Genomic DNA, 25,870 nt, shown 5'->3' on the forward strand with positions numbered 1-25,870 from the left:
CCCTGTGGGCAAGTGAAACAAGACTAAGCACAAAGGAAGAGAAAAGAAAAAAGGTCAGATTTTATTTTATTACCCAGATTCTACTGTTATTCCCCAGGAACTGTTAGTGGGCGTTGCTGGTGACAAATCCCTCCTCTGCCTTTTATCCCGCTCCTCATTCTTGAGGGGCACCAAGGGGCGCCAATCCTCTTCCGTAACTGCTTCTTGCTGATTTTGGGCATCGTCATAACCCCTGTTAGGGGAGCAGGACTTCTCCCAGCTGCCTTGAGGTATGTTTGGTTGCCGCCAGGCCTCAGCCCTAATTGTTCATATCCTTGAGCAACCACCATTTATCTAACCTTTTAGAGACAAAGTACACCAGACAATCTAAGGTACGTGGCCCAAATATTAGCAAGAGAATAATGGTCACATGTCAAGTTTTCCTGAAAACGACGGTATCTCAGTCTTCTGTATGTTAACATATATATATATATATATATATATATATATATATATATGGAATCTAAAAAAAAAAAAAAGGTCTGAAGAACCCAGGGGCAGGACAGGAATAAAGACACAGACGTAGAGAATGGACTTGAGGATACGGGGAAGGGGGGAGGGTAAGCTGGGACAAAGTGAGAGAGTGGCATGGACATATATACACTACCAAACGTAAAATAGATAGCTAGTGGGAAGCAGCCACATAGCACAGGGAGATCAGCTCGGTGCTTTGTGACCACCTAGAAGGGTGGGATAGGGAGGGTGGGAGGGAGGGAGACGCAAGAGGGAGGAGATATGGGGACATATGTATATGTATAACTGATTCACTTTGTTATAAAGCAGAAACTAACACACCATTGTGAAGCAATTATACTCCAATAAAGATGTTAAAAAATACAGGGTGGCAAGGATGCTATCCTCGCTCACAGTTCCTTTCTGCAATACTTCAAACTTTAGTGCCTTAGCTGGTTACAGAAATAAATCTTTAATATTATTATTGCATTCATATTATTTCTTGTAGAGGTACCTGAAGCTTACCCTTTGCCCTATGATGCAACATTTATTGGAACTCTCAAACCTATACCTATGTTTCTTTCTTTGAAATGAACCAAAAATTCAGCAGTATCAAATGTTGACAGCATGGAGCTCAAATCTATCTTCTGTTTTGAACTGTTGTCCTATCTTGTTTACAGAGTAATTTGTGACTTGTTACCTGTCAGCCCCAGGCTTGTAGATTAATTGAGTCATAAATTAATGGAAGAGTTACTAAGTCTAGGCTAATGGTAAAGGGTATATATATATATATATATATATATATATATATATATATATACACATATATATATATATACATATATATACACACACACACATGTCTCAAATATTTTTAGTAGATTATTTGTTTCAAATGAAATTTTCTGTGAAACAATATTAAAAATAGATAAAAATGGAGCTGTGCTTGTTAAAGCTCTTGTTGGTGGGGGTCCCAGAGCCATGTACCCTGAGTCTCCCCCTTATTCTGTAGTGGTCTTGGAGTAACTCTGTAGAACCCCCAAGACTTCTAGTAGTTTGAAAATCACAAGAGTATAGGATTAGTACAAGGCACACAACACTCCAGATGAGGCTCAGAAACTTATGGTTTAAGAATGGAGCTGGGGGAGAGAATAGTGGGAATACTCTGGAATGGAAACATTTAAGTATTTAGGGAAAGCATGGACATGACAAGGAGTCAGATTCATACAGGCAATTAAATCATAGCTTCCCACAGAGAGGGAAGGTTAAGGTAATTGGAACCTTCCAGACCAGGCAAACAGAGAGGACAGACATGCTGGAAAGGAGAAAAAGGCAAGTCATTGGAAGGTTAGAAACCAGGAGATTCCCCAAGAGCTAGGAACAGATAGAACAGGTAAGGAGAGGGGAGGGAGGGAGGGAGACAGACCGAGAGAGCGAGAGAGATGCCCATCTCGGGTTGAGAACTTACGTAAATAAATAAGGGGTAGACTACATGAAAGAAATATCCTGCTGGGAAAGTTAAATGACTGAAGGTATAAGAAAAAAAGCTGACCTATTAGTTATGAAATTAGAATGCACGATGGTGCCTATTAAAATGTCAAGTTCTACAAGGATCTGGGGAAAATTTGCCTTTAGAGGAAAACTTTTCTGTGAGGGACCAGACAGGATAGGGTTAAATAAATAAAATATGCTGAGAAGAGTCTAATGTGGAGAGGAACCATCTGGCAAAATCTCCACTATGCCCACACTGCCTTCTTGCTCAGTGCCCTTCCCTAGGGGCCTTGGAACAGCTGTGTTGAGATAGTAGACCCAGAGTTTTCACATTCATATCAAAAGTGAAACCCAAAATGTCTGCACTGCTGCTGATTAGAGAGAGCATTTGAGTGGTTCAATATTGAAAGAATTTGTGGCACATTGGACTCCTTTGCTTTGAAACACCCAACTTGTTATGAGTTTGTTTCCCAATGCTACTTGGCTCAGCTTTTATTTTCAAATCTTTTTGCTTTACTGCTGTATTGTTTCTACTGGTGATAAATACAGAATTTCAAGGAAATGCTTGAAATGCTTTTAGACATTCTCTTGAGCCAGTATTTCAGTGCTGCATAGAGTGTTGAAAAGAGAAAAGGCTTTAGGGTCAGTGAGGCTTGTGTGCAAATCTGTCACTTAAATGGGCAAACTGCTTAACCTCTCCAACCCATTTCATCATCTGTAAAATAGGAGTACTCATAGTTATCTCACATGGTTGCTGTGAACAGTAGATGATGCACAGAAGGTAAAGCACTCAGTATGGTACCTGACACATAGATTTTACCCTATAAATATTTGTTGTTATTGTTGTTATTATTCACTTCTCCTAGTGGAAACATAAGCTTCCTAACTTGATGCACAGTTTGCGTGTGTGTGTGTCTATGTGTGTGAAAGATACATGCATGTCTTTGGTTAGTGATAGTCATCTGATTATTGTGACAGAATTTAATTTGTCCCTGAGTGATCTAAAATGCAATACTATACATGTATCACCATCACCTAGAATTGTTCTTAGAACATGTTTTTCTCATGGTTTGTACTTTCCAAACTTCTAGAGACCTTGGGGATTATATTGATTTACTAGAAGGCCATTATGGGTAGGGGAAGGCAAGTGGGAGGCTCGGGGCATGGTTCAGGGACCCTCACTCCTACCTCTGTTTCAGTCAGAGAACTCCATTTTTTTTTTTTTTTTTACCAAGAAAGCATAGAATCCAAGGGAAGAAAGTATTTCAAGGAGTAGGGAGTGATCAACCATTTCAAATCTTAGGAGCATTCAAGTAGACTCCAAGGAAAACGTGGAGCTTTAAAAGTTTATTGGCCTTTGCACAGAAGGTAGGAGTCCTAAGCAGTGGTGATTTTATAGCTATGATTCAGAGTGTTGGGGCAGCAGCCCAAGGGTCTGACCAATGGGATGTCATGAAACCATCTATCAGGAGCCATAGATAGAATCAAAAAATCAGAGATGGAGGAATAGCCATCCTAGCTCCCGGGACCCTATTCTCCATGAGGATCAAGGCATTTTACTTTATCTCATTTACCCATAGAAGGAAATTAAACCCTATGGAGTTTCTACAAGGTGTTAATTAAAGAAAAAGTCGAGTATAATGTTGTGCCAGAGCAACTGGAGGATTAGGCACAGTGGTATAAAATCAGTGGCTGGTAAATTAGATGGATCAGTGATCAAGCAAGTTCTTGGACAGCAGCTAAATCATGCTACTGCAAGCCAGGGCTGGAAAGTAGCTAGGGCCGAGGAGGTTATCAAAGGCAGTGATCAAGAAGTGAAATTATCAAAGTGAGACAAAAGGGACCAAATTCTTGGACAAAGGGGAAAGTCAACCAAAGAGCTGCCCAGTGGAGAGTAGGGGTAGAGATCAAAGAACTAGGTTGGATTTCACCATCCCTGAGAACCTCTGTAATTCTGACATCTTATCATTCTGTCTAGTGAACACACTATGAAGCATTGCATTTGAAAATTTTTTCTTAGATGTGACCATGCCTTCAGGGATCATGTAGTTTATGGGAAAGAAAAGGACAGGCTCTAAGCAACAAATTAGGAGATTTATAGAGTTTGCCTTCCAGGCATCCAATGCTCCTTTCCCCAAACCTGCTGTCAAATGGGAAGAACCTTACACATTTTGCCATAATGTCTGCTATGTTACTCCAGGAGGATCTGATCTGACAGTTTAACTTTCAAATGACAAAATTTCTAGACTCAGTGATAGGTCAGTGACCTTTTTCTTTTTTTTTTTTTGCGGTACGAGGGCCTCTCACTGTTGTGGCCTCTCCCGTTGCGGAGCACAGGCTCCGGATGCGCAGGCTTAGCGGCCATGGCTCACGGGCCTAGCCGCTCTGCGGCATGTGGGATCTTCCTGGACCAGGGCACGAACCCGTGTCCCCTGCATCGGCAGGCGGACTCTCAACCACTGCGCCACCAGGGAAGCCCCAGTGACCATTTTTGAATACTTTAATTACACACACCATGTTTGCTGGTGTTTCTCAAAGGGTGGCCTACTGACCAAGAGTATTGAACTCACTTGAAGGGCCATATTTAAAACGCGGATTAACAGACACGCTACCAAATTAGCTGATTCAGACTATTTGAGGGCAAGACCTGGGAATCTGCATTTTAACATACCTACCAGGTAATATTTATCCACAAGTTTGAAAACTACTGACGTGAAGTCATCCACTCAGCTTCTTCATTGAGGCTAGTCTTGAGACGAGATGTGATAAACAAGAGCAGCTTAAATAGATTCCTTCCCTAGAGTGGATAGTATACATGTGTGACATATTAAATATAGTTTATTTATTTAACCCACAGTGAGTGTAGGTTTACTGCTATTGGATGACACCCTTGTTTCTGGATGCTTTTAAACAATTTTCACATATTTCTGAATCCCATTTTTACTTTTGTTTAAATATGTTCTGAGTGCAGAACATATTTAAATGTGGTGGGATTTTTTAAAGAACTGTTTTTAGTGGATCTAAGATTCATTAACCATAGCTCCTGTGAGCACAGACAGAATACCAGTTTCACCTTATTTTCATATACCATGCAATGAGGGATAAACTGAGGGAAATGCACTCCAAATTTCTTTTCTTCCATAATTATGTTATCTGAAGTTTGGGGAGATATCTGGAAGAAAGCACTAAACTTAGGGGAGAAGGCATTTAAATCATATCCAAGTACTAAATAATGAAAACATTGACCTCTTGGTGGCTAGGATTGACCTAGTGGTGGGGGAGAACAAAAACTGCCATTCTCATGAAGGTGATTTAGGGATAGAAGTGTGACCTTTCTTCATTCTGCGAAAGTTACATTATTAAAGACTCGGTAAATTATGACACTGCTGAAGTGAAATATTATTATTATGTTCCATAGGGTTTTTTCTGTAAAGAAAATTCTTGATCCTTTAATTTGCTTCTTCATGAAGTCTAACAGACAGGCTAACAAAAAAGTACAGACATTATGAAATGCTAAGCCTAGGTAGAGATAATAAAATGTTTCTAGAGGGCCTCCCTGGTGGCGCAGTGGTTGAGAGTCCGCCTGCCGATGCAGGGGATACGGGTTCGTGCCCCGGTCTGGGAGGATCCCATATGCCGCGGAGCGGCTGGGCCCGTGAGCCATGGCCGCTGGGCCTGCGCATCCGGAGCCTGTGCTCCGCAACGGGGGAGGCCACAACAGCGAGAGGCCCGCATACCACACACACACACAAAAAAAAAAAGAATAGAAAAAAAAAATGTTTCTAGAGAAACAAACACTGCCCCCCACCTCCTCGCCAGCAAAGATCCATTTTACTTTGGTTCTGTCCTTAGAAAGGTGACTAAGCCTCCCAATCCCAAAAGCTGCTAGGGTGGGAGTTGGAGGGACTGTGAGAGGTTAGGCTACTGTGTTGAAAAGGTATGCTGGCAGATCACCCAGTCAACAGTTATTTACTGAATGCCTTTAGTATGCCCAATTTTGTGGTTAATGCTATATTAGGATCACCTCAGTTTATTCCTTTCTGCATTTTTTTTCTTGAAAAGAAAGAAATAATGCAGACATTAGCTTCGCCTATGAGTCACCTGAATCGTGTGTTCGATGGGTTCAACAATTCAGTCAAATTTGACTTTTGGCATTTATTAGAATTACCTCTGCTCCTTTCCAGTCACTGACTTCAGTTAGTTGAAATCAATCAGTCAGCATTCTGCATTTGGTCAGCCTGATTTGTACATGTAGACATAGGCTTTGGTATTCAAAAAAGTAACACTTAACAAAATATCCCAGGCTACCCAGCTTCAGTTGAATAGCTTGAGTCACTCTCAACAAGTCAAATTGGAAACAGGAAAACATCTTGCCTTGGCTCATTCAATTCAAGGATTGTACTCCAAGGCAATAGCAACCCTGATAAAATATGAGGCTAGATAAAACACGGTGCAAGAGGATCATTTTGAGGACTGATCAAGTGTCGGAAGGCACTCTTTATTGCCACTGAGATTTCAAGGCAGAACAGCAGCTAATAGCCTCTTTGGTGGTTATCTTGGGGTAGGTGTGACTTCAGGGTTGTAGATAAATAAAGATGATGACCATCTGTATACCCAGACACCATACAGTCCCTCCACTCTGCAAATTCCCATTATGCCCATCCAACAAGATTTTATTACAAGTCATAAGAGGGAAAGAGAGTGATTGTAGCTGATGCTCTGAGGCGGAAGGAAAGGAACACAGCTGCATTTAATTGTGCCCTGACTGTTGTGTTTGACTTCAGGTTTGCATTCAGTTAATCATAATTTGTTTCTCAAGCAAGTTTTAGGTCTCCCTTCATAACTGACTCTTCAATCTACCTTCTCAAATGGCCTTTCAGTGCTTAACAAGCTTACAACAGTGGTCTCCTGTGAGATAATAGCAATAAAGTTAAAAGGAGGGAATCATGAATCACAAGCTTTGTTCACAGGCCATGGTTTTTCCAGGTGTTAGCCTTAAGCTGCTAATTAATGGTCACCTCATCAATCAGCTAGGTAGATAGACACTTGCCTGCTTGCTCAGCCCAGAGGAGGACCTAGCCTAGTGCATCTGTAGTCCTCCGCCACTTTGGGTTAATATCAATCTAACTACCATGCCTGCCTCTTTATTTATTCTGATGGAATAAGTAGGAGAAATGATAAAATATGAATATAGGATGGTGAACATGCAGTACAGAAAAGAATAATAAGGCTGTCCGCTGTCAGGTTCAAGGTTATGGTTGATAGTTAAGATAGGAATGCTTGGAGAGCTTGGCAACTTGTGTGAATATGGCAGTGAGTCTGTGAAAACATAGACCATTGAAAACACATGGCCTATTATCTTGGAACACTTGGTCCTTAAGAATATAATCCTAAAAGGAAAAAAAAAAGGAGTGTGACATAATGTCTTCACTATATTTTCAACTCAGATCTTGCCACTACTGCTGGAAATCCCAGAGGGTTGTGGCCCAGTTAGCAGTGGCCTTCTTCTAGTGGGAATAACAAAGTGAGGAAGTAATTATTATGCTCTCATTGTAGACCTAGAACTGTGTTATACACAGTAGGGATCTGGGGAATACAATAATAATAAGAAAGGCAAGATTCTTGCTCACAATTAGCTTGCAGTGTAATGGGGGGTGCCTTTATATACATAGAGAACAATGCACAAATCATTGATTCTTAGAAACTTAAGGGACCTTAAAAAGCATTTAATTCAACCTATATTCTGATGCTTGAATACTCCTTAACTGTATCCGTCAAGAGGTTGCTTGATATCTGTTTGAATACTCAATAGTAATAGGGATGTAATTAATTCTGGAGGTCATCTACTTGGTATTAAGATAGCTGACTTTTAGAAGGTAGTTGCTTGTGTAGGGCTCAACTCTGCTTTCCTGGAGTAGCCACCAAGTTCTTTTCCTTAAGATCACTCATCACAACTATACTTCTTCTTCCACATGATATTGAAAATTAGCAGCTGTGCATCATGGAAACTTCTCTTATTGTTTTTCAAAAAACATAACTTGTTCCTTCAACAATTCTAAGACAATGAATAAGCAAACACAGAAATTTGTGACACAGTCATTAATATAGGAGTTCGGAGGAAGGAGAGTTGAATTGAGCTGGGTTGTCAAGAAAAATGAGGAGGTGGTACTTGAATTATTTGTTTACTTGTTTATCTTCTGTTTCTCCAACTAGAATTTAAGCTCCATGAGGACAAAAACTCTGTCTTATCTATCATTGTGTTTCCAGAACCTAAAATTGTACTTTGTAAGTAGTGGGAGTTCGATAAAAATGGCATGATTTAGAGAAAATTACCCAAGGAATGTTTCTTTGGCCTATCTTACCAGAAGATAAACCATAACTTTGAAACCACTGTGTGAAAAGATACTTACTGGGATAGGCTTCCTGCATATAGTGAGTAACTGATGTAAGTACAACAGCTGAAATAGCCAAAGTCCCCTGGAAAGTGGACACTGACTTATACAGTCTATAAACAAATGGCTGGAAAGTTTGCCAAGAGGTCTTATCTGCTGAGAGTCTCCAAGGGAGAATAACCAAAGCATTTATTATAGTTTCGGTATTAATTTCATTTTTTGTAGATTCCTACTGACTGGAAATTATAAAGGGAGAAGAGCAAAAGATAGGGAGATCAGAGTTTGTTGCTTTAGCCACCCTACCAAACTTTGCCCCCCACCAAGCTTCCCACTTTTTTTTTTTTTTTTTTTTTTTTGCGGTATGTGGGCCTCTCACTGTTGTGGCCTCTCCTGCTGCGGAGCACAGGCTCCGGACGCGCAGGCTCAATGGCCATGGCTCATGGGCCCAGCTGCTCCATGGCATGTGAGATCTTCCCGGACCGGGGCACAAACCCGTGTCCCCTGCATCGGCAGGTGGACTCTCAACCACTGCGCCACCAGGGAAGCCCCCCACTTCTTTTTAAAGGTAGTGTCATGTTGTTCAGCCAAAGATACCTGGAACACACCTGTAATTGAATAAGCTGGGTTTAATACTCCTTGCAAGTAGGGAGAACACAAACCATGGAGAACCACGGGGGTGTCTCAGTGAGAGAACATTAGAAAGGACTTATTATAGGATTTGGGCTTTGGTTAGGTGATTTGGGGGAGGGTCCAAGGAAGCAAGGATTCTCTCTGGTGGGTGCTGTCAGGAAGTGGGGACAGTTCTTTTAGTGGGTATCTCAATAAATCTTATCTACAGGGAAGACAGATTAGAGTGAGGCTGAAGCTGTAATTGATAAAGAAGCAGTGGTCACTTATATTAGCCAGGAGAGAAAGATATTAAGTATTTTGTGATTTGGGAAATACTCTTTTTTTGTTTTTAGATGAAAATTATGAAGTTTTTTCTCTTTACTGTGGTCACAGAGTGACCTTGTGTAATCTTGGCATTCTGTGAGATTGTTCATACCCAGCAGGAGAACAACATGGCCTAGCCATGAGCACCAGGCCAGGTCCTAGCAACACTTAAGCCTGCGTGTCAGACCTGTTCCTGGAAATCAGGGCTGTTTTTTCTTAGCAGCAAAAGCATGATGGAAACAGGAGGTGGCTTCTGTCAATATAATGGTGATGTTTCCTCTTCTCCAGATTAACCGTTCACCAGGCACTGACACTGTACTCAACTAAGGGAGGATCTTGCCCAGATGATTTTGCCAGTGTAAATTATTGATTAATTTTTGCTTTTCATGAGGTCAATAGATACCCACAGGTGCTACTACAGTATTTTGCCACAGTCTATCTGTGGTCTCCAAGATGATTTTGAAGTGCATTCTCAGAATTGCATTGCTCAATCTGGTCACTCTGTCCCTATTCACTGTCCCAATTTTTGCTCTTCTTCTCAATCATTTTTGAATGAAAAAGATACAAATACTTTCCATTCAGCATACTGGGGTCCCTCTCACTAAGCACAAACTAATTGCTGCACTTACCTACACAGCCTCTGCTGCTACAGTTATAAAGACTATCAGTGCTTGCTGAGAATTCATTGTATGTAATATATTAGGCTATGTTCTACTTTAGGTTCATTTAGGAACATCCTTCCCTTTGTTGCAGATAATTAATATCATTTGACCACCTGCAAAACATTCTAAACTGGCCAGTAAAAGGGAAGAAAGAACAATTAATTTTTACTTGTGGTAGGTCTTCTGGGTAAGATTTGCTGGATCTTGTACAGTGCTGGTGTTTGGACAATGATTAATTAAAGAGAACAGAAAATAGATCCGGTGGAACAACCTCCTCCTGCTTCCCTAATGTTCCATGGTTTTAGGAGGTTTGGACAATTTTACTGTGTGCCCCTCCCATCATGAATGAGTTTCCAAAGCTAGGACTCTGTATTAACCATGAGAGTCTTTTGGTTCTTAGGCACAAAGACTGAGATGTTTACATAAAGACCTCACAAACATAACTGAGCCTTAGGGAAATCTGTGACAGTGGAGAGAAGATGGATGAGGTGACAGGGTTGCTGGAAGTTGCAGACTGGGTCTAGGAAATAAGAGTTGATTTGCATGTGAGTGGCCAGATTGATTCCACTGGAGCCCCCAAATAGCAAACCGTTTCTCAGTCTTTACCTTTTACCAGACCATAGTAATGACCATAGGAAATGTTACTGACTGAATTGCTTGGTCATTTTTGATCTACCTAGTCATACAATCAAAACAGGTTCAGAAAAAATGATAAAATAGTACACATCTTTGATTCCTTCCCACTTGTCCTTTGGGTGCTATTTCCATGTTTTGTGTATCTCGTCCCTGTTGCTGAGTGCCCCCAGTTGCCCCTAAGATGCGTCAGAACCAACCACTCCCCCACACATGCACATTGTAGCTGTTCTCAGAACCTAGATATTCTGTCTTCAAATTTTCCTTTTCCATTTCCCATTTACAAAGGGACCTCTGTTTTTTGTTTTTTTTGCGTTACGCGGGCCTCTCACTGCTGTGGCCTCTCCCGTTGCGGAGCACAGGCTCCGGACGCGCAGGCTCAGCGGCCATGGCTCACGGGCCCAGCCGCTCTGTGGCATGTGGGATCTTCCTGGACTGGGGCACGAACCCGTGTCCCCTGCATCGGCAGGCAGACTCTCAACCACTGTGCCCACCAGGGAAGCCCCAGGGACCTCTTTTAAAACACTTGAAAACTTGTACAAACTAATTTATGTCAATACTGATAAGGAGTTATTGTGTTTGCCTTCCATGGATATTTGCATTTTAGTGCCTGTGACCCACTTTGCTTTATCCCAAAAGAATAAGTCTAATGGTGAAATTTCAGGAATTCTGTTAGGTTAGAGATGGGGAATATCTTTAGTTTGAGGGGCATCCTGATATTCCGTATAACAAAGCATTTAGACTGTCATAGACTCCAGCTATAAGTGAAGCCAACTCATCGGACTCCCTTAAAAGTCAGCCAGCAGAGAAACAATCAGGGAGAGTGATAGTTAATTTATGTGTCAACTTGATTGGGCCATGGAACAGCCAGACATTTGGCCAAACATTATTCTGGGTGTCTCTGTGAGGGTCTGGATGTGATTAACATTTGAATGGGTAGACTAAGTAAAGCAGATTGCCCTCCCTGATGGGGGTTAGCCTCATCTAATCAACTGAAGATCTGAATACTACACAAAGGCTGGGTAAGAGGAACTCCTCTAGGCTGACTACTTGAGCTGGGACATTGGTCTTTTCCAGCCTATGAACTCAGGTGAAACACTGGCCTTTCTTCAGTCTAGAGCCTGCCAGCTTTTAGACTGGAACTTTTGTCATTTGCTCTCCTGGTTCTCAAGCCTTTGGACTCAGACTGCAACTACACATTGGCTCTTCTGGATCCCCAGCTTATTGACCGTAGATCTTGGGATTTCTCAGCCTCCATAACTGCATGAGTGTGTGTGTGTGTGTGTGTGTGTGTGTGTGTGTATAAAATATAATTTTACAATATTTGTTCTGTTTCTCTTGAGAATCCTACTGGTTTATGGTTTCTGTTTGGTTCTGTTTCTCTTGAGAACCTTATCTAATACAGAGAGTTTACTCTTTTCTGAAAAATGGTTAAGATTGTGTGTAATTAGAAGAATTCAGTAAAAATATTTTTTTCAGGTTTTCCTACCTGCCATAGTTATTTCAACTTCAGATTGAATAGACTAATCAACTTAGGCAAATACTGATTTGGTCAAATTGCTGACTGGTTGTAGTGCAACAACCAAGTAGTTCAGGCAAGCTAGTCATTGTAATCAAACCACTATTCATCTTAGTTCTTTTTTAAAAAATGTAATCAATTATTTATTTATTTACTTATTTTTGGCTGCATTGGGTGTTTGTTGCTGTGTGCAGGTTTTCTGTAGTTGCCGCGAGCAGGGGCTACTCTTCATTGTGGTGCATAGGCTTCTCACTGCGGTGGCTTCTCCTTGCAGAGCACAGGCTGTAGGTGTGCGGGCTTCAGTAGTTGTGGCTTGCGGGCTCTAGAGCGCAGGCTCAGTATTTGTGGTGCTCCGGCTTAGTTGCTCTAGCAGCATGTGGGATCTTCCTGGACCAGGGCTCGAACCCATGTCCCTTGCATTGGCAGGCGGATTCGCAACCACTTCGCCACCAGGGAGGTCCCTTCATCTTAGTTCTTATTAACTAATTCAAACCTTCTTCAGCTGGTCAAGACAGTCGAAACCAGCCAGAGAAGTAGTTTGAATTAATGTATCCTAGGTAGGAGCTATTAAGCTAGTTAAGAGACATAACACAACTTCACCAGGGGGAACAAAAAGGCAGTCTTTGTCTGACATGACAGCACATCAAGCAAAGCAGTCACAGTGGTTTGTCAATCTACACCCAAGTTTTATTCAACCCTGGTTAAGTTTAATCCATCCTTCATTTTGATTCATTTTGAATTATTTGATCATTTTGTCTGAATTAACCAATCAATCTCATAGTTTCATAGAGAAACGCACTTAGAATGGGCTACATTTTTCAGCTCTACTTAACGAGGGACCATGGACATAGGTAGCACATGAATAAGGGGGCCTATGAACCTCTAAGATGGTCAAGGGAAACTGTTACATGATTGAACTAAATGGCTATTACAAAACTCTTTAGTAAGGAGTATTACTAACTATTACATGATGAACTAAATGAAAGAACCAGATCACACTAAACTTGTTAGTTTCTTGAAACTAACTTGATCTGTTTCCTTCATGCTGTCCATACTAGAAAAGGCCCTGCTGAATAGAATCAACTCAGGAAAATGGTATTACACAGTCAGGCTGTTTTGTTGGTCAACCCTCACTGCCAGTATAAAACCAAATATTCAAAGCAACGTATCAGAAAAAGTAATAAAAGAGAAAAATGGTTACAACTTCCTACCTGATCTCAAAAGATTTTATTCATAAGAAAAGAATCCCATATCCTGAAGAAACATTAATTCAATTCATGTTCTACTCCTCTGAGGATTACAGTATAAATTCTTTCCCCATTGCCTGGCTCCTGCCCTGAATAAATTTCAAAGATTTTTTTCTTCCTCAAAGAAAAGCAAATTAAGATTTTTGCTTCTCCCTCAAAAGCTAACCATGTCACAGCAGACCAGAATTGTGTCAGAATATAACTTGAATACTATAGGTAGGCTGCAAAAAACCAAAACAAAACAAAAACACCAACTTTTCCCCCCAAGGTTTTGGGGTTAGGTAAATAAAAGCTATTTGAAGCATAATATAATCAAGAAACAATTCAGAGGCAGAGTGTGCACATTAAGTCCTGCAGTTTTCTACTTTGAGAATTCCTATGGTTAATGCTTAAACTCAGGCTGATATCTCCCTACCATCCTGCATTCTGTCCATGGAAGGAAGAACAGTATACTACACTATAGTGCCTTATTTTTCAAACTGTGGGTCACATAATAAGTTGTGAAATTTAGTAGGAAAAGATTCACTTTTTTCCCCCTTTCCCTTTTCTTTCTCTCTTTCTTTCTTCTTTTTTTGAAACAGAATATAGTAGAAAATATTAGAGTGCATTGCCCACAGTAATGGTATTATTTTATGAAATTTTTATGTCAATTATGTGATCATTGTGTGTGTGTGTGTGTGTGTGTGTGTGTGTGTGTGTGTGTGTTTATACTGGGTCACATGTAAAATATATTTCTTACTGAGGCTTGTGGTCAAAAAAGTTTGAAAGGTACAGCTCTAATGGAAGAAACATGAATTTTACAGTCACACAAATCTGGATTCCAGAAGTGTACCCAGGGTTGGAGGCAGGAGGAAGACTGGTAGGAGTGATTCTCCCATGCAGGGAGAGAAATTATTTAGAATTAAATAATTCTAAATAATTAGAACTGCTAGCTCATATTAATAATAAAAAAGAACTACTAAAGTCAGTCTTATTATTCTTTTAAAATTCTTTCCTGATGATGTACTTCCTTATTGCCCATACCCAGGATACAGTGCCTAATACATGGTAGGTGCACAACAAATATTTTTGAGTAAATAAACCCAAGATTCCTTTGGGCTTTAAACCTGTCCAGTCGTGCCATAATTTGGGCTCATATTGACATTGTGGTCAACATAGACTTCCATTCTTTTTTTGTGTGTGTGTGTGAATCTCTGGAAAGTCTCCTCTCAGTTTGCCTTTGTTCACTTGATTTTTCTAATATCACAGTTGACCCTTGAACAATGAGGGAGTTAGGAGCACCAACCCTCTGAGCAGTCGAAAATCTGCATATAACTTATAGTTGGCCTTCCCATACATGGTTCCTCTATACCTGTGATTCTACCATATCCACAGTTCTCCATCCATGGATTCAGCCAATCATAGATCATGTAGTACTGTAGTATTTATTGAGAAAAATCCATATATAAGTAGACCCATGCAGTTTAAACCCATGTTGTTCAAGGGTCAACTGTACATCAGAATCTCCTTTAGTTTGGCTCTGTTGATTTGGGATACTTGTTGTATCCTATTGAATAATTTGAATCTTAATTCTGTTTTACCTTTCTTTCCCTGTTTAATGAACCGGGGGCAGAAAGTAAAACAAAATAAAAGTGAAGAATTATCAATTAAAAAATTCCAACTAGAGGAACAACAACAAGATGCCCTTCATACCTTTATCTGAACTTGACTCAAAACTATCAAACCAAATAAAATCAAATAATGTGCTGCAAAAATCATATGCATTATAAACCGAGTATTCAGACATTATGCATTTAGTTCATTCAGTTTGGATTGATAATTCTGTTGGTTGCCTATATGGTAGATTCTCAAGGATTTGAGATGGCACCTTTTGCCCTATCTGGTTGTCCCCCAAATGTGCACCTTCAGTTAAAAAGGACATGCCTGACTTAGCACAGAGTTAACTTTGCTGCTAATCAATCACCCCTAAGCACTATTGATTGGGACTGAAAGGGCAAAAACATGGTCTGTACATCACAGAGTGAATCAGGAGGTGGCTGACTTAGGAGACAATTGCTGAGAATACTGAAATTTAAGAGTAAACTGATTTCTAAATACTAAGATTCTGACGTCATATAATTCAGAACTCATACAGCATTCTCTTGTAGATAAGTTTACCTTCTAAGCTTGTCGATTTCTGTTCTCTTCAGTCTTTCAGTTTAAAATACCCTAAAGGCCATTGTTCATTCTCCTTTTTTCCTTCCCATCTGATCTGAGGAAAGAGTTCTCTCTTTCTTTGGAGTCAGTCAGAACTAGGTTCAAATTCTGCCTCTGCTTCTTACTTGCTCATTTTGCTCAACAGTAAAATGTCACGTATTTAGTACTCCAAAATGTTTCCTATCTATGTTTTTCATCTTCTCTCACATTATCTTTCAAACTTGTTCCTTTCTTTCCATTGCTACTGCTACCATTTATCACCTCATACTCAAAATACTGAAATAAGTTCCTAGATCAATGGGATTTTAACCTTTTTACTCTCTCAACATACTGGGGATATGACAGGCTCTTATCAGCTTATCAGTAAAGTGGTTCCCTGTTCATCATCATCTGGACATTTATTGAGGGGAAAGGAATTTATCAGATTCTAAAGGAGAAAGAGCAAATGAACAAACAAACAAGCCCCCAGAAATTCTAATTCACTCCTACAGGCAGTTGCCCACATCTCATATTGAGAATCATTGTCAACTTTCCTGACTAGAAGATCCCCCAAATTTTGGTCCTATCTACGTATAACAACAGCTATACATATAACATTAGCTAATAATAACTGATACTCATACAGAACTTTACAGTATTAAAACTCTTTCATATATATGGTCTCACTTAATTCCCCAATAACACACCATATGGTAGGTATTGTTATCCCCATTCCACTGATGAGAAAGTCGGCTCAGAAGAGTTATTTAAGCTGACCTAGATAGTATGTGGCAAAGTAGAATTCAAACCTAGGTAAGTCTGGCCACAGAATACATAGCCTGGGTCCTGGTAGCTGTTGGCACTCTCTGGTTCCCAATACTTGCCTCCATCTCTGGTCTTTGGCTTCTGGGCTCTCTAGTTTGATTAATACCTTTAGTTAACACATTTACTTCTCAGATTGCATTGGTTGATCTGGGGTCCTTATCTGGCATGGCTCTAGTTTCTGTTCAGGTCCCTGTATCATGCCACTGCTACATAAGGCCTATGTCAGACTGTTCCTTCAGACTAGGAGTGGCCTTGTTCCTCTCCTCTCCCATTACTTCAAGTCCTCAATCCTTCAAGGCCTTGCTAGGGTCTTAGTCTCCATGAAGGCTTCTCTGAACAATTCAACTCACTTTCACTCCCTTAAGCATTTGTTTGTACTGAATAAGTGAGCATTTTATCATAAATGTCTTCTCTAGTAATTGTTTCATGGGAGTTCATTGTTCACTAGAGTGTAGATTCTTTGTTGCTAAGCACTGTGTCTTATACATTATTGTACTCATAATGTCTGATACAATGGTAGAGACTCATACATACTTATGGATTGAGTGATTCCAAATGGGACAACATTGATGAAAATAAAATGAACCATGACCACCTCTTGAATACATGGTCTGAAATGCTTCTCAAACATGAGAACCTCCATGGGAATCTTAAGGATTTTAGAACCTGTCCAGATATTCTCTTTTGGGCTGCATTCATTGTATGCCATGTTGACAGACTGAGATGACGTCTTGCTGCTGGAGCAGAGCCCAAGGAGGCCTGACTTTATGATACAATAAATGTCATTTTCCAATTTTTCTATGACTTTTTTAGAAACTTGTATTGAGAACATCTTGGAGGCTTTCTAATCTCCAAGATATCTGGAAACCATTTGCACCCATTCTCCTCAATTCTGTGCTGCTGCTTACACTCTCAGTGCTTATCACAGTGGGAGACACATAGCAGGCACTTCATAAAATTTTGGTGAATTATTTTTAAATATTTACTTCTTTTGCTATGTGAGGCAGTATAGGAGAGTGGCTAAGAGCATACTCTAGAGTATGGGTTGAGTTCAAGTATCAGTTTTAGCACTTATTAATCCTATGACCTTAAGAAAGTCACTTTACCATTCTGTATCTCAGTTTCCTCACCTATAAAATGGGAATAGCAGTAGTAACTACACCCCAGGGTTTTTGTGTATATTAGCTACAATAAGTCTATATAATAAAATTCATATCCAGTGCCTGGAACATAGCAAGTTTTTCTTGATATTAGCATTTTCCTCTTCTCTGCAGCCAATATCTCTGTCTTATTTCACTGATTGTCCATTTCTTCTGCAAAATGGGACTAGTGTTTATATATGGTACCTTCTAATTGTGTCTCACATAGCCCGTCTCTCATTGAGATATTTCCTCAGTGTGCTGAATCCTTAATATCTGTAATTACTATAGAATTAACTGCTGAAATGCGCCCTCATATAGTAGTGTGAATGTGCAGCTGAAAGTTGGGCCATTTAAGAAAGCAGTACGGAAAAAGTAATAAAGTTGAATCAATTTGCATTATTCATGCATCATTCTTAATGTCTTTAAACAGTTCCATTTATTGGGTTTAGTAAACTCAGAGCAAGGTTGATACGTTGCCTGGATATTTTAGTGATTTTCCAACTTTAAGCTAACTGTTCTCTAAATCTTCCTCTGCAGCTGCTAGTTGAAGCCAGTCTAATATATTCATTGATGGGTATCAGACTAAATCATTTTCCTGACTGAAGAACCCAAGAAGAGTCTTATATTAAAAAAACAGGTTTTCCTTTTTTTTGAGTGATAGATACTATATATGTATTCACGCTGCACCTTCCCTCTCAATTTTGAAGAGTTAATATAATACTTTTCCCTTACTTCTTCACTCAATAGAAATCTGAGTCATTCTATATGCTGGAAGGCAAAAAAGTGTACTTTAGCCATTGTTTACACCTCCTCAGTTGCTCTGACAAACCCTATTGTGGCAATGCTGGTGACAGATGATACTATAGACTGTAACTTCTGGCTTCATGAAAAAAGAATAAAGGGATTTCACCCTATAATTATATTTTACCATTGAGTGTTAAAATTCCTGTTAGAATGGGATAGGGGATGAGACTAGATAATGCAAATAAACCTGGGACTGCATAGTGTAATTGTTAAGCTCATGTACTTTGGAGCCAATATGCGTGGAGAAACCCTGGCTCTGCCATTTCCTGTGTTGCCTTTGCAAGTTACTTAACCTCTTTGTGCCTCAGTTTCTACATCTGTAAATGAGTTAGTAAATGTAAAGCATTTGCAGGACCACGTGGCACATAGTGAGTGTTCAGTAGATAGGTCTGTTATCATTCATGGGTAACATATGAAGCTTTGTTGATGACAGAGAGTTGTATCTAGAGAACTTTCTATGGAGACTTCTGGCAAGCTCTTAGTTCGCAGCTGGTGCTGAATTAGAATTTACCTATAGGCAAAATCTGGTTGCACTCTACCTATGCAATTGGAGAATCCAATTTCTTAATAGAATGTGATGGTTAAGATGAGCCTGAAGAAGATTATTTCCCTCTGGCTATAATTGTCATATGTTGACTTTGGAAACACTCTGAAAATCTCACTGTAACTGTAAATATAAACGATAGCACAGCACAGTGGAAAGGGCATGGATTTGACTTCCATTTCTAGAAATATCATATACTAGATAATCCGGAAACTCTCACCCCACTCCTAGCTACAAAACACCAGAAATGCTGGCTAAAATTAACTTACTCATTTGCCAAATATTATTGAACACCTTTCCTATGTACCAGGTAGTGTTCTAAGTGCTGTGGAAGTGAACCAAACAGACACAAGTTCCTGACCTTGTGGAGTTTACATTTTGATGAATAGAACAAACATTGTTTTCAAGGCGTAGTTGAGTTTTCAAGACAGAAATATATTTCCAGGGGTTAAACACAAAGAGAAAACTATAAACTAGAGTGATACCCATGGGTTAGCACTGGTTTTGCTGAGTATGTTGGAAGTTTGGATATTGGTAACCAAGGTCTGTGTTTTAACACCCATGCATAGTGTCAGAGTTGAGACTGAGACCTCCATGTAAAACTAGGTCTATTAAAGTATTTTATGTGCAGTGAAAGCATGTACTAGGAAAACTCTTCTCCTTAGCAGAAGAAGATGTCAAGGGAGTTTGTCCGTCTCAGGCAAAGAAAAATGTTTTGGCAGAGAAAAATGTCTTTTCTGAGAATTTGTAATCATGGGCTTGCCCTTAGGTGGCCTTGGAATTTGAATTTAAACCCTTTGCATAGTCCAGAAATATAAGGCAAAAAACAATAATACAAGGTGCTGGCATTTGCTGCGAGGTGTTCCACGTGAGAAATTCTACCATCATATCCAAATTCCAGCCAGCAGGAATAAGGACAGGGAGATAAGGCTGTCAAATCCTCTGTGATGGCTAGAGCTGCCACAGACATTTTGAATCCTGAGGTAGAAGCCCAAAGTTGAGAATTACAGAACAACAAGGTAGATTTGTATCTGGGTTTTTGGTAATCATGGAGTTACCATACTGGCCCTTAATGTCCTACATTAATGTAAGAGAGAAATATGCTTCTATTTTGTTTACACTTTTTTGTTATTTGCAGCTAATTCTAATACTAATTAATACAAATAGTGTGAATAAAACAAAGGCATTTTCAAATAAACAGGAACTTAGAGGTTACTTTTAAGAGACTATCACTGCAAGAACTACTAAAGGATATACTTCAGGAAGAAGGAAATTGAACTGAGAAGGAAGGAATAAGATGAAAAGCAGATTTTTGAGCAAATAAGTTGGTATATATGTAAGTAAATCAAAAGCAGCATTGATGACATAAAACAATTATAATAGTCCTGAAAGAGTATGGATTTTAGAGTTGGAGACAAGGGATCAAATCCAAGCTTGACCATTTACTTTTTGTGGGACCAAAGACAAATTACTTGACCTCTTTGTGCCTCAGTTTCTTCATTTGTAAATTGGAAAAATTATAATAATATCTACATAACATAATTACTTAAATATTGGAAATAATTTATGTAAGACTCTTGACATGGTGCTCAATGCATGCACTTAAACTATGGAAAATTATAATATGAACAATCATAGAGACTCAACAAAATGTTTGCTACTAAGCACAATGATATTGGAGATGGCTGGTACTTTGCCTGGGTGATGCCATTTGACTGTCTCCCAAAATATCTCACAGGGTAGCATTTAGTAAACTGGGTCTTGTACTTTGGCCTGAGACCTAGCCATCAGCCTGTTTGCTTGAACATCTGGTGTTGTCAGCATATTGAGAATGGATCCATCACTCAGAGGCAGATACATACTAACTATTCTCACAAGAGTAATGCATAAAACTAGGATGTTAGTGTATTAATGAATGATGAACAACATGATTGTTACAGACCAAAATTCTTGTTTTGGCATGACCAGAAATTCTCTGCCTTCAGGACAATTTACATGGGAAGCCAAATCACGATCAGAGTACCAACATATTAAATCACTATGAGAAATTTTATAGGAACTGGAATCTATAAAGTCTTTATGACCCACATATGGATATGGGAAATCAAATAAAAACTGTGAGACCTTTAGCAAGTCACCTAAACATGAAGTGATGACCTTTGAATCAGGTCAAGGTGAGTTAGATGAAATGAATATTTAATGACATACAACTAAGATAGACTCACATATCTCAAGTAAAGGGAGATCTTGTCAATGGGAATAACGTACTTGATTTCAACTTTCTCTATTCATTATCATAACAGAGATGGAGAGTCTTGCTAATGCAATCAGAATGCAAAATCCTTTGGCTAAGGTATTTTATCCCCTGGACAGTGTTTGGATGGGCACTGTCATAGGTCAAATTTGTTCAATTATCATATTTCCTATTCTGTCTGTTCAATTCCCCTTCTTGTGGACAAATTATTCCTCTATATTAATAAAGTTAATCAGGTTAAGGTCTAATTCTACTGGCCTGTAAAAATTCAGTTTCTTAAAAATGATTTTGTCTATTATTCTAATTCATTAAGTGTCTTCTTATTAATTCTGAAGACAATCTTTATTTCCCTCATTTCCAAGTTCTTGTGTATGTATGTGAAGGGTGAAGTGTCTCATTGTAGGCTCCTATACGAAGTCTGTATTGCTGATCCACCACTGATTATTCAATTAAGATGCATTTTGGCTTAGCCTCATAAACTGTGGAAAATACAGGTGGCACATATGTTGTTCTTCCAGTAGTGGGGGATGGATTTGCACTGAGTCATCCACACATTTGTTGACAAATTTCTAGTGGCTCAGTTGCTAGGTATGCACGGTACTTCAGCAGCTCAGACTAGTGGGAAAACAGAAGAAGCTTGGGATGTGGCAGTGCCAAGGCCTAAGATGAATGACCCACCTGTAGAACTGCACTCTGGGAGGGGACCCAAGGTCCAAGGTGATCTGGTGCAGTGGAATTTGGCTCCATTTGTGCTCAGCAGAAATACCTAAGGGTGATCTCATTGGTGGAACTTGACAGTAGTATCCGAGTTAATGACACCTGGAGTCAGGAGACAGGGTTCTAGTTTGAAGCATCTTTCAGGTTTGAAGCATGTCTCCAGGCTGTAACTGAAAGTACAGAGACAAAATTCAGTCCCTAAGTAAAAAGAAGTTGGCAATTGTTCAACAGGGAATCAGGATCCCAGTTACATGGGGCTGAGGTTCACATGGTGTCTGCAAGGTACTATTTAGCACCTACCTGCCCACCCCCAGGAGCAGAGATAGACTAGATGACTTGAAGGTAACACTTTAAACTTATATGCCATGGTCTTCCTGAGAGTTTAGAGCATAGAGTGAAGGAAGGGGGTTGAATGTCCCTTTATTCAGCTACTTCTGATAAGATGAACTCCCTGATATAAATGGAGTTATGGGGAGAACATTGCTACTTTCTGAGAGTATTTTAAAGAAGTTTTTTTGATACTAAAATAATTTGTAATGGGATTCAAAAAGCATGGATGAGCTTCAGATGACAATGAGAAGAACAATGTTATATATAATCTGGTAACTTCTCTCATTAGAGATGTTTGGCTTCTGTGATGAGAAGAAATATAGGTTTGCGAGGCCTAAAAGGTTGTATATGTCTGCAGTTGGTTTAGGGAGCTGTTATCTCCATGGCTACAAGAGTATACAGCAGCAGAAGGCTAATAGTAAAAGGATAGTTTGAGATTTTTTGCTCTTCAAATATATTTTTTGAAATGAATCTAAATTGATCAAAAGCATTTTTGAACAAAATCCTTTTTCAGATATTGACTTTGATTGCTATTTCCCTTTATTTAAAAATCTTGAGTTCAACTATCAGTTCTGTTTTTAGGACTACTAAATCAATATTTCCAACCTCCCTCTACTTGTTTTAAATCCCCCAAATATCTCTACTCTTCACTGGACATCTCCACTTGGATATCATATGGTACCCTCAAACTTGACAGATATAAAAATGAGCTCACTATCTTCCTCCTTTTCCTTGCTGTATTTCCCATTTTTGTATATTATATCAATGATTCAGAGTCTCAGACCATCAGAGTTTAATAGTTTTCCTTGAGTCACATAGCTGACAAATGATAGAGCTAGAACCAGAATCCCTGTCTTCTGATTTCAAATCCTGAGTGTTGTAGTGGATTGGACCAGATGTCAGATGATCAAACCCCTGAGTCTGACAAGCAAGGCCCTTCACACTTCAGCCCTTAACCTACCTTTCCAGTATCACCTCTCACCACTTCCTGTCATGTTCTCTTTGTTTAACCTTTCAGTTTAACAATTTTTAAATGTAATTTTTCCCTTTCCATGCCTTTGTTCACACTGTTCACTTCCCATGGGATGTCTTCCCTCATGCCCACGTCCAATCTTGTTTGATCTTCATAGACCGGCACAAAAATAATCCTCTACCAACCCTTCTCTAATTCATCTTGGTTAGAAGTGCCCACTCCCTCCAATGAATAGCAACTTATCTATATGTCACTCGTGATGTTTATTACTTTTTACCTTGTATTGTTTACCTTGTATTGTTAATTCGTCATTTATGGAACACCCATTATGTGCCATTTTTATTTGAAATGTGGGGACACATCAGTGAACAAGTTGACCAATGCTACTGGCTTTATGGGATTCATTGTCTAGTCAGGGAAGAAAGACAAGTTAAAAAACAATGGCCATAGAGTCTAGAGTCATGGAGTCATAAAGAGCAGGTGCTGTTGGAGGCTAGAGAAGCATGTCTTACCAGGACTTGGAATGGTAGGGACAATCAGGAAAGACCTCTTGGAGGACATAATGCTGGAGCTTCTTTAGGGCAGAGTCCTTGCTTGATCATTGTTCTCCTGCAGAACCCTCCAGTCCTGTGCTATGTGCTGAGGAGGCTCTCTATGACATTGTTGTAGTTCCTTTTGGGGGCTACTCCCTTATTTTAATACAGTCAGTTACACTTCATTCTTTTCCTGATATTGGGAGTGCAGTTATAATTAAAACTTGACAGTGCATGTCTAATGATAGATTAAAAATCTGAATTAACGTCTTGCCTAAATAGGTTTTCTGCTTTCACGTGTGTCCTAGTCTTAAATGGCAATGCAGATGACCACACGCTCACTGCAAAAAATTCATGTAATAGATGTCTTGCAGAGCAGCCTATTCCCCTTCATAGCACTTATCATGGTTTGTGATTATGACTGTGTATAATTATCTCATAGATACACATCTCCCACACAAGATCACAAACTCCATGAAGGAGGTTACTATTTCTGTTTTGTTCAGATTTGTACCCTCAGGGTCTAGCAGAGTGCATGGCACTGAGTAGCCACTCAATAAATATATGTTGAATGAATGAGTGAATTGCCTAAATAGCCAAAATTTGATATAATTTCTTACCATTTACTTTGAAGGATTTGTTTTATTGCTCTGCATTGGAACAAAAAATGATGAGTGATGGGGAAATATATTATGGGTGCTCTTTTTTTTATAAGGGAGAAACATTGTTTTGCCATAAAAAGATAAAAGAGGTACAGATATACATGTGTATTTATAGTCTCCTAATAGGTCTCCCTGCTTCTGCTCCTGCCCCTCTAGAGTCTATTCTCAGCACAGCAGCCAGAGCGATCCTTTTAAAACTGTAAGCTAAATCACGTTGCTTACTTCTTAAAGGCCTTGATATACTCAGGGTGAAACCAACCTCCTTACCATGACCTATAGAACCCTCCATAAGCCTGCCCCTTCCTATCTTCCTTTTGCTCATTCTACTCCAGCCACATTGGCTTTGTTTCTGACCCTTTGACCTGCCACGTTATTTTCCTTCTGAGAACCTTAATACTTGCTCTTCCTTCTACCTAGAATGCTCTTTCCCTGGATATTTTGTATGATTTGCTCCCTCCTCAAAGAGCCCTTCTCTGGATGCCCTATCTAAAGTAAACCTCATCACCTCTGCCACTATATCCTGTTACCTAGTTACATTTTTAGTAGCAATTATCATTATCTGAAATAGTCTTATTTGTTTACTTTTGAAGGGTCAGTCTCCTCTACTGTAATATATGCTCCATAAGGGTAGAGATTTTTGTCTGTTTTGCTCATTGTTCTATTTTTAGCACTTAGAGTCTGTAATAGAGTACACACTCATTAGGTATATATTGAACTAATGGTTATTTTATTATTATCTACATCAAAAGACTGTAAGCTTTTAGCAGCAGGAACCACACCTACTTTCCTTTACCGTTTTATCCCCAGTGCCTTGAAAGGTGCTTAGGACATAGTAGATGATGCTCAGTAAGCATGTGTTGAATTGAACATAGTTATACCCATAAATAATAAAGATTAAATGAACTCCCAGTTTCTTTTTAACACTGCTGAGCCCTTTCTGAAATGCTAAGCTCTCCACAGAACCCCCAGAAATTTAAACAAATTTTGTTTACGAATCTTTAATCTCTAACTAATGTGCAAAATATGATTAATTCTTTCTTCCACCCCCACTTTGGTATCCTGTTCAATTTCTCCAACCTAAAACTACTTTACCTTTCCATGCCCATTGACACTCTCCTAATAAAGCCCCTCATTGTCTTTTGTTTGGACTTTACAGAAACCTAACATTTCTCCCTACTTTCTGTCTTTCTCATCTCCTAGCCATCCAACATACAGGATGACAGATTAAGCTTCTGAGAGTTCATATTTGATCACACCTTTTCTTCATTCAAAAGACTCTCCAACCCTATGTTAAATACCATCTCTACTTTTGCTGTCTTTCCTAAAGGAGACATAAGACAAATACTCAAATAAATGACCTTCATGGTAGGTAAACTAAGATGAGCTGAGTCTCACATCAAAATAAATCCCAAATATCTGTGGAATGCAAAGCTCCCTGAGGGCAGGGAATGTATCTATCTAGTTCTCCATTAACTTCCCAATTCCTAACAAAGTTTTTGGCATAGTAGATACTAAATAAAAATGTGATAAATATTGAATGAC

This window comes from Mesoplodon densirostris, chromosome X, assembly GCF_025265405.1.
Source record: "Mesoplodon densirostris isolate mMesDen1 chromosome X, mMesDen1 primary haplotype, whole genome shotgun sequence".
Classification (NCBI taxonomy): Eukaryota; Metazoa; Chordata; class Mammalia; order Artiodactyla; family Ziphiidae; genus Mesoplodon; species Mesoplodon densirostris.